We start from the raw sequence: 9337 nt of genomic DNA, 5'->3' as shown, positions 1-9337 counted from the left end.
TTCTCCAGGCAAGAATACTGGAGTGGGTTGCCATTTCCTTCTCCAGGGGATCTTCCCTACCCAGGGATCTAACCCAGGTCTCCCGCATTGCAGGCAGACGCTTTAACCTCTGAGCCACCAGGGGAGTAACGCATTGAGAGGAGAGAGGCTTGCAAATAAAGACAAATCAAACTGTGACCAGTATTATTATGAAAGAAGAGCATAAAGAGGTGGAGTGTATCTTGCAGTGGAGGCAGGATCGTGCAGCTGGTTTGTAGTGGGGTTGGGGGTTCCAACTCAGATCCTCAGACAGTAAAGCTTATACTTCTAGCTATTGTATTAATGCCATCATCATAGTCAGATCACTGAGGAAAAATAACAGATGAGGAGAAGTCAAACGGACCCCATATACTTCTGTGGCAGAAACTACTGAAGAAACAGCAGTATTTCATTCTGCCCATCTTTAACAGATGACCTGTGTTTGGTTGGTACATTGAAACCTGTATGCATGAGTGCTAAGTTGCTTTCATTGTGTCTGACTCTTCTCTGTCCGTGGGATTCTCCAGGCAAGAACACTGGAGTGGGTTACTATTTCCTTCTCCAGGGGATCTCCTGGACCCAGGGATTGAACCCGCATATCTTATGTCTCCTGCACTGACAAGTGGGTTTTTTTACCACCAGTGCTACCTGGGAAGCCAGTATAAAAGACTGCATTTCTCATCGTCCTTTGTAATTGGGTGTTGACATGTTACTAAGTCCTGATGGGTAAGTGGAAGATTTGTGAGGCACCTATAGGAAGTCTTCTTATACTTTCAGAGAGTGCCTTTCTTCTCAGCTAGCTCCCTTGTGCGACCTGGAATGCAGCTTTGATGGCTGGAACTTGAGCAATCATTTTGGACCATGAGGAAGCATTCGTATCCCTGATACTTTGTACAACCGTATTAGTCCTGTATTGTGGCAAAAACAAATTCTTTTAAATACTTTAAAAAAATCACTTATTTTGAGTTTTATATCATAGGAATGTTGCTGCTGCTGCTAAGTCTCTTCAGTCGTGTCTGACTCTGTGCGACCCCATAGATGGCAGCCCATCAGGCTCCCCCATTCCTGGGATTCTCAAGGCTAGAACACTGGAGTGGGTTGCCATTTCCTTCTCCAGTGCATGGAAGTGAAAAGTGAAAGTGAAGTTGCTCAGTCGTGTCCGACTCTCAGTGACCCCATGGACTGCAGCCTACCAGGCTCCTGTGCCCAAGGGATTTTCCAGGCAATAGTACTGGAGTGGGGCGCCATTGCCTTCTCCATCATAGGAATAGGCAATCCTAATTCAAATTAACCCAGATGCCTATTTTGGAGGCAGAAGGTGGAAACAGCATATCTGTACCATACTTTGGTTGACTGTTGACTTGGTTTTTAGGTTTAGTACATTAAAATATTGGAGAAGGCATTGGCACCCCACTCCAGTACTCTTGCCTGGAAAATCCCATGGACGGAGGAGCCTGGTAGGCTGCAGTCCATGGGGTCGCTAAGAGTCGGACACGACTGAGTGACTTCCCTTTGACTTCTCACTTTCATGCATTGGAGGAGTAAATGGCAACCCACTCCAGTGTTCTTGCCTGGAGAATGCCATGGACAGAGGAGCTTGGTGGGCTGCCGTCTATGGGGTTGCACAGAGTCGGACACGACTGAAGCAACTTAGCAGCAGCAGCAGCATTAAAATATAGTAATATTCAGAGAAGATAGTAAAGAAATAGTTTCTATTTACTGTCTCTCTCTCCAGTTGACACCATTCAAGAGAAACAAATGCTGATTTTGACCCAACTCGTGCTTAGTAATCTGGTGGCTCTGTCCAGAATGTTGGGGTTTCCTCACTGGTTTTCTCTGCTGGAGCAAGTGCTTATGTCAGTGATTTGGGAGAGGCAGGGTCTCATGATTGACAGCCCTACCAGGTCTAGGATGGACAAGTTATTTATAATAAAAGAGTAATTCTGTTGCCAAAGAAGGAAAAAGAGAGATCTGGTCAGACAGATAAACACATTTGAAATGAAACTTTGAGGAAAGATAGAGAAAGGTTTAAAGAAGATATTTTGGTGAGAGAAAGACACCATTTTCACAATTTCCTATGCCAGAGCAATGTGAGAAACACTCTGAAAAAAAAAAAAAACCCTCATTTTTAATGTGCTTAGATTTTTGTGTGTGTGAGAGAGGCAGAGAGGCAGAGACAGAGGCAGAAAGAGAGAAGTTAAATGGGAATGTCCCAATTAATTTTAGGTTATGCAAGTGAGACTACATAATGAAAAATTTAAAATAAGAAGCAGTATTTGGTATTACAGATAATTTAAACAAACAATTTATTTTGCTCATCTATTAAATGGGGATAACATTATGTGAGGCACTGTATGAATATAAAAATAAGTAAGAGATCATAAAAAAGTGCTCAGAAGATTGTAAGTGAGATTTTACTATTTTTATTATCAATATTCTTTTTTATATAAAAACATATTTATAGCAGTATTGACTGTAGGTTTTGTTGATTTTTAAATTTGATTTGCAAAGTAAATGCAATAGCTTTCTTTTTTTATACTTAAGTAAGATAATTTTTAAATTTTTTTATTTTTGCAAATTAATTTATTGTAATTGGAGGCTAATTACTTTACAGTATTGTAGTGGCTTTTGCCATACATTCACATGAATCAGCCATGGGTGTACAATACTCTTCAAGTTAATAAAAATTCCATATTATCATCTTTATAGGCATAAGACAATATCTGTTCCTAATTAACTTTATAAAGTTTTAGTAGCCCAGGAAAAGAGGAATTCTTATTTATCGAATGTCCTGGAGAAACACTACTTCTTTATCGTCAGGGTCTAGGAAAATATACGACTCCCAAGTAGTTTATTCACTAGAAATTTGTTAACTCTATCTTAGGCTTCCCCAGTGGCTCAGCAGTAAAGAATCCACCTGCCAATGCAGGAGACATAGATTCGATTCAGGAATCGGAAAGATCCCTTGAAGAAGGAAATGACAATCCACTCCAGAATTCTTGCGTGGGAAATTCCACGGACAGAGGAGCCCAGCGGGCTACAGTCCATGGAGTTGCAAAGAATCTGACACAACTTAGTGACTAAACAACAACAACAAATCTATCTCAAGGTATTTTGAAAGGAACACGACAAAACATTAACTTCTAAGACTCATGCTAGTCCTGCTCCAACATCATATTAATAAAGATTCCCTCAAAATGACCTTATTTTCTAAACTGTTATAAACCCAATTTTAATTTTTTTACATTTTTAAAAATTAAATTTATTTATAGAGGCTGATTACTTTACAAAATTACTTGAAAACAAGAGGGTCAAAGTTTGTTAAAATTTGTTGTACCTTCAGTACCATGAGATGCACTATTTCACATTCTTAATGAAAGATTCCCCTCTACCTTTTTATTCATCTCCTATTTAACAGGGTCTCAGTGAATACAGTGGGGTGAAAGTGATAATCACTCAGTCGTGTCTGACTCTGTGACCCTATGGACTATAGCCCACCAGGCTCCTCTGCCATGGAATTCTCCAGGCAAAGATACTGGAGTGGGCTGCCATTTCCTTCTCCAGGGGATCTTTCCAACCCCAGGATGGGACCTGTGTCTCCTGCATTGCCCGCAGACTTTTTATTTTTGAGCCACCAGGGAAGCTTCAGTGCATATAGAAAGCTTTAGTTGCTCAATTGTGTCTGACTCTTTGCGACTCATGGACTGTAGCCCCCAGGCTCCTCTGTCCATGGAATTCTCCAGGCAAGAGTACTGAGGTGGGTGGTCATTCCCTTCTCCAGAGGAACTTCCTGGCCCAGGGATTTAATCTGCATCTCTGGCATTGCAGGCAGATTCCTTACAGTCTGAGCCACCAGGGAAGTCCACTTTCTGCTATATTGCCCCTATATTGAATATAGGGTGTGTTCAAATAAAGTGTAGGCAAAGTTCTTAGTGAAGTAACATTGTTATAGTTCCTTTTCAAGGTGGTATTAAACATTGCCACGAGGTGGCAGCATCAGCTTATCAATCACAATAAAAGCTTGTTCACATTTCCTTCATTATTTTTTAAGATTTTTTTTTGGGGGGTATGGATCATTTTTAAAGTCTTTATTGAGTCTGTTACAATACTGCTTCTATTTTACATTATTTTTTTATTTTTTGGCCACAAAGCACAAGGGATCTTAGCTCCCCGACCAGGGATACCTCCTGCATCAGAAGACAAGGTCTGGATACCGGATACCACTGGATACCAGAGAAGTCCCCTCTACTACTTTAATTTACAAAGGATTCCATAGAGTTTCCTGTGTATCTTGGAACTAGAGAAAATGGAGAGCCTATATCCAGTTAGAAACAAATATAAAATTATCAGAAAATAGATCTCATTGGACTGACTGAGTTTATGGAGCAGAATTTTAATTGCACTTTCCCTTAACTGTTCTTTCCCAAGATACAGTACACTTTGGGGACAGGACATCTTCCATAAGAACAAGCAGAAAATGATTCAACTAATTCAGGGGACTTTCAGCTAGTTGTCTAAGACTCTGTATGTGTCACAGTGGAGTCTTCCACACTTTCTTTCTGGAAGAAAGTAAAAAGTAAAATCAAATGGCTGTGGAAAATTTGGACCCATTCTATGTGTGAAGGTAAGGGAAGAGATGAAAGCTAACCAACTTGGTTTGTTTTTACTTTAGTTCTTCTTGTCATCTTTAAACAAGAGGGACCCCATTGAAACGTTAAGAACTTCTAAATCATTATCTGTTCCTTTTCCTATCTGATTTTTAGCAAGTTCAGGAGAACATAAATGAAGTAAATTGAAAATAAATTTTATATTTGATTCATGGCCACGATGGCATTATCCTTGTCTTTGATGGATGGTTAAGGAAGATCTAAGAAGAGATAACCTAGGTAGAGAAAAGTTTAGATTCTGCAACTGGATCAAAATATTATAACATGAGTATAAAATGGGTCAGAGAGGAGGAAAAGGGGAAAAGAAAAGCCCTGAATTCAATTCAAATTCCAGTCTGAGCCATCTGGGTGATTTCCTTTCTCCTTGCTGAAAGAATTATTGTGGGCTGTGTTGTTGTTATCCTGAGTGCTCTGAACCCCAGGGAGACCTGTGTTCCTCATCCTGCGTGGTCTCACCTGTTGGAGCACAGTAATCTATTTTAGGCATCAAGCCACATTGAAAAACTGAGAAATTAAAATGTCATGCAGAAGGCCTGGGCAAGGGCTTCTTTTGTTGCTCAATGGTAAAGAATCAGTCTGCCAATGCAGGAGGCATGGGTTTGATCTCTGACCTGGGAAGATCTAACTTGCTGTGGATCAGCTTAGTGGGTGCTCCACAACTATTGAGCTCATGGTGGAGGCCACACGCTGCAACTGTCGAGGCCCGAGCACCCTAGAGCTGGTGCTTAACAACAGGAGAAGGACCACAATGAGAAGCCTGAGCACCGCAACTAGAGAGGAGCCTCCACTTGCCGCACCCAGGGAAAAAGCCGCTCAGCCATGAAATCCCAGCATGGCCAACAATGAATGATTGAACAACTCAGGTTCAAGGAGATCAGTTGACTTAACCAAGGCCATTCTTATAGTGCATGAAAAAAGAATACATAGAGGATATAGAGGTGGGCTACTTCAGGCTTTTCTCATGGTTTCTTCTATGTATTGTTTCCATAAAGTGATGCTTCAACTCAGCATTCTATTATCCTATGGGCTTCCCACTAATGACCATTGGCTATAACCTCAAAAAAATAGGAAGCCAAAATGCATTATTGTGTACTCCTATTGCAATGTACAATGTTTAATCTCTTTAAGATGAAAGGATTTATGAAGACACAGGAAACACTGTTACAGTGTGAAAAAAGAAATATTACAGTCTGTTTTGACAGGTAAATACTCAGTGCCCACTTCTGCCAGTCACTAGAATAGGGAACACGGATTAAACTTTTATTTTGCTCCTATGTAAAAGGAAATAATGATGTTTAGCTTGCAGGCTTGTTAAAGACAATATGTAAGGCACAAATGCCAATAATTAGTGTGCACTTACTAGGAACTCAATAAGACTCTGTTAAATGTTTGCACGCATTAACTCATTTAATCCTCACAGCAATTTACAAGGTAGGTGTTACTATTATTACTCTTATTTCACAGGTGAAGAAAAGTAACTTTCCTAGGGTCAGAGCACTTGCAGAGTGTGCACTAAGGCTTAAGCTGTAATCCCAAAGTGCACAGCACGTGGCCTGAAACTGAGCAGCGGCTCATTCTTCTCTGCTTGTTTCATTTCACTCTCCTACATCACTTCACCAGGCCTGTACCCACCTGGTGAACTCAGGTAAACTTCACTGAAGTTAAAATTACTGGAAAGTTATTCTGGAATTTTCTCTGCTATTGGTTATGGGAATTTGAGTTTCTAAGCTGTCGTTTTCTCACCCATATATTGATGGATTCGTATGGAGCCTTGTAATATTATAGCTTCAAATCTGATCCTTTGCTCTGGTCTCTATTTCACTATTGTTTCCTTAGCCACAGCATGCACCTAAAAGTCGTATACTCTCCTAGGGACTAGTTTATTTTTTCCTGTGTCCCCTTTTTGAAGACATGTTTACCAAATTTCTCTTCTCTTCTCCAGCGGAATCCAGAGTCTGTCCCCGGCTAATGAAAGCGACATGAGGGTCATAGAGTTCGTCTTCAGAGGTTTGAATTTCAGCCCTCAATTGCAGGTCTGCCTTTTCCTGCTCTTTCTGAGTTTCTACCTCATCAACCTAACAGGATACTTGGGTGTGATTATTCTGATACACATGGATTCCCGCCTTTGCACCCCATGTACTTTTTCCTCAGTCACTTGTCTTTTGTGGACATGTGCTTCTCTTTGGTCGTGAGCCCCAAGATGCTCTCTGACTTTCCGGGGCTGTGCTTTGCGACAGGGGTGCTTTGGGTTCTTCGTCCCAGCAGAGTGTTTTCTCTGGCGTCCGTGGCCTATGGCCGCTGTGGCGCCATTTGAAACCCACTGTGGTATTACGTCACCATGTCCCAGAGACTCTGAGTCCAGCTGGTGGTGGGTCCCTATGTCACTGGGTTCGTGAACCCCATGACGCACACATGATGCTTTTGGCCTTCCTTTCTGCAGCTCCATGTCATCCCTCGCTTCTTCTGTGACTTGCCCCTTCTGCTTTCCCTTGTGTGCCGACACCAGTCTCAGCAAGTGGGTGGTTTTTGTTGTGGCTGGAGCTATGGTCGTCTTCAGTGGCCTGACTGTCCTGGGCTCCTCCACAGACATCCTCATCCCCACCCTGAAGATCCGCTCTGCTGATGGGAGACGTGAAACCTCGTCTACCTGCTCTGCGCACCAGACAGCCGTATCTATCTTGTATGGCCCTCTTCTCTTTATTTATGTCCAGCCTAGTGCCTGTGTCTCCCTGGGTCTTGACAAAGTGGTGTCTGTGGTTTATACTGCAGGCATCCCCATGTTGAACCCATTTACCTATAGCTTGAGGAATAAGGAGGTCAAAGATACCATCCATAGGGCCGTGTTGAAAAGGATGTTTTCTAGGGCATAAATTCTTATCTAGAATGGAAATTGGAGGAAAAAGCTAAAAATGACAGACTGTGTGGATTCCTAAGGTTCCAGGCCTCTTGCAAGTATTTGGGGATGCAGTGGTACCTCTTTATCCATTCATCCATCCAATTATTCATTCATCTTGTCAATCAACGTGGATTCCTTAAGCCTTGATCTCTTCTGTATAATAAGCCAAAGTTATAGTTCAAATCCACAGCCCATTTAATCTGGTTCCTTTCAGCCACCTCATAGTCCAATCATTTTCAGAAAAAGCTTATTATTTAATATTAACTACTATTTTAAATAAAAATTCTGTATATCTATTTTCTTTTTCTGCTGATTCCTTGGAATTTGACTTTTAAAATGCCAGTGTTTGCACAAGGTTTTGCACTCACATTTAGCTCCCATCGATAGGAATTGGTACAATAAATGATGTGGGATTTTACGTTCAACCTCATAAATGGAATGAAATCCCTGGCTGTACACACCACTTTTTGGAATGGCCTTGATAAAAGGAGCTATGTGTATCTTAGGAACTAAAGATCTATTTGTGTTCAACCCTGACAAACGGAGTGGTCCACAGAGCCTGTTTATAGTAACACAGGCCCTTGGGATTATTGCTAATGAATTTCATGCTTGAAAGACCTTCTGATGGAATGGAGGAAAATTATATGTGTGTGTGTGAGAGAGAGAAAATGTACAGCATCTGTCTTTTTCTGTCTAACTTATCTCACTAAGCATTAAACCTTCCAGGTCCATCCATGTTGTTACAAATGGCAAATTTTCATTTTTTTTAATGGTTGAGTAAAACCACAGTGAGTTATCACCTCACACCTGTTAGAATGGAAAATTAAAAAAGAGAAGTAATAACAAGTGTTGGTGAAATGTGAGGAAAAGGGAACCGTTTGTGCACATGGGTGGGGATGTAAATTAAAGCAACCACTATGAAAAACAATATGGAGGTTCCTCAAAAGATTAAAAATGGGACTACCATACAATATGACAACTCCACTCCTGGGTATCTATCCTAAGAAAACAAAAACACTTATTTGAAAATACATATGTACCCTAATGTTCATAGAAGTGTTATTTACATAGCCTAGATATGGAAGCAACCTAATTGTTCATAAATAGTTAAATGAGTAAAGAAGATGTGGTACATATATTTAACGGATATTTTGTGGGGGTTTGGTTTGAAAATCATGATGGGTAAACATAAGCATAACATAATACCAGTAAAGATACATGGGGGTAGCGGTGCATTTTTTAAGCTTAAAATAACTATGGGAAAAAACCTGATAGATTTGACCATATATTGACATGAGTTTGAGCCAATTCCAGGAGATAGTTCCAAAGAGTTGGACACGATTTAGTGACTGAACAACAACAATGGGAATATTAATAAAATCAGTTTGGTAGGATGGAATAGAATAGAATTGTTTAAAGGGATAGAATAGAATAAAGAAGGAATAAAGTTTAACAGTTCAATTCAGTTCAGTCACTCAGTCATGTCCAACTCTTTGCGACCCCATGGACTGCAGTATGCCAGGCTTCCTTGTCTATCACCAACTCCTGGAGTTTACTCAAACTCATGTCCCTTGAGTTGGTGATGCCATCCAACCATCTCATCCTCTGTTGCCTCCTTATCCCCCTGCCCTCAATTTTTCCCAGCATCAGGGTCTTTTCTAGTAAGTCAGTGCCGGGAGCCGGTGAGAGGCACTCCACTCATGACAAAGGTCATGAGGAAGGAGGCTCGGCATATGCAAAGGCGGGATCGAGCCTC

At 41.0% G+C, this 9337-nt stretch overlaps 1 pseudogene; it reads left to right on the top strand.

The window, feature by feature from the left end:
* Positions 1–5355: 5355 nt before the first annotated feature.
* LOC109569138 (olfactory receptor 5G9-like) lies at positions 5356–7555 on the top strand (annotated as a pseudogene).
* Positions 7556–9337: the final 1782 nt, after the last annotated feature.

This window comes from Bos indicus, chromosome 15, assembly GCF_029378745.1.
Source record: "Bos indicus isolate NIAB-ARS_2022 breed Sahiwal x Tharparkar chromosome 15, NIAB-ARS_B.indTharparkar_mat_pri_1.0, whole genome shotgun sequence".
Taxonomy (NCBI): Eukaryota; Metazoa; Chordata; class Mammalia; order Artiodactyla; family Bovidae; genus Bos; species Bos indicus.
This window is presented reverse-complemented; position numbering and strand designations above follow the sequence as displayed.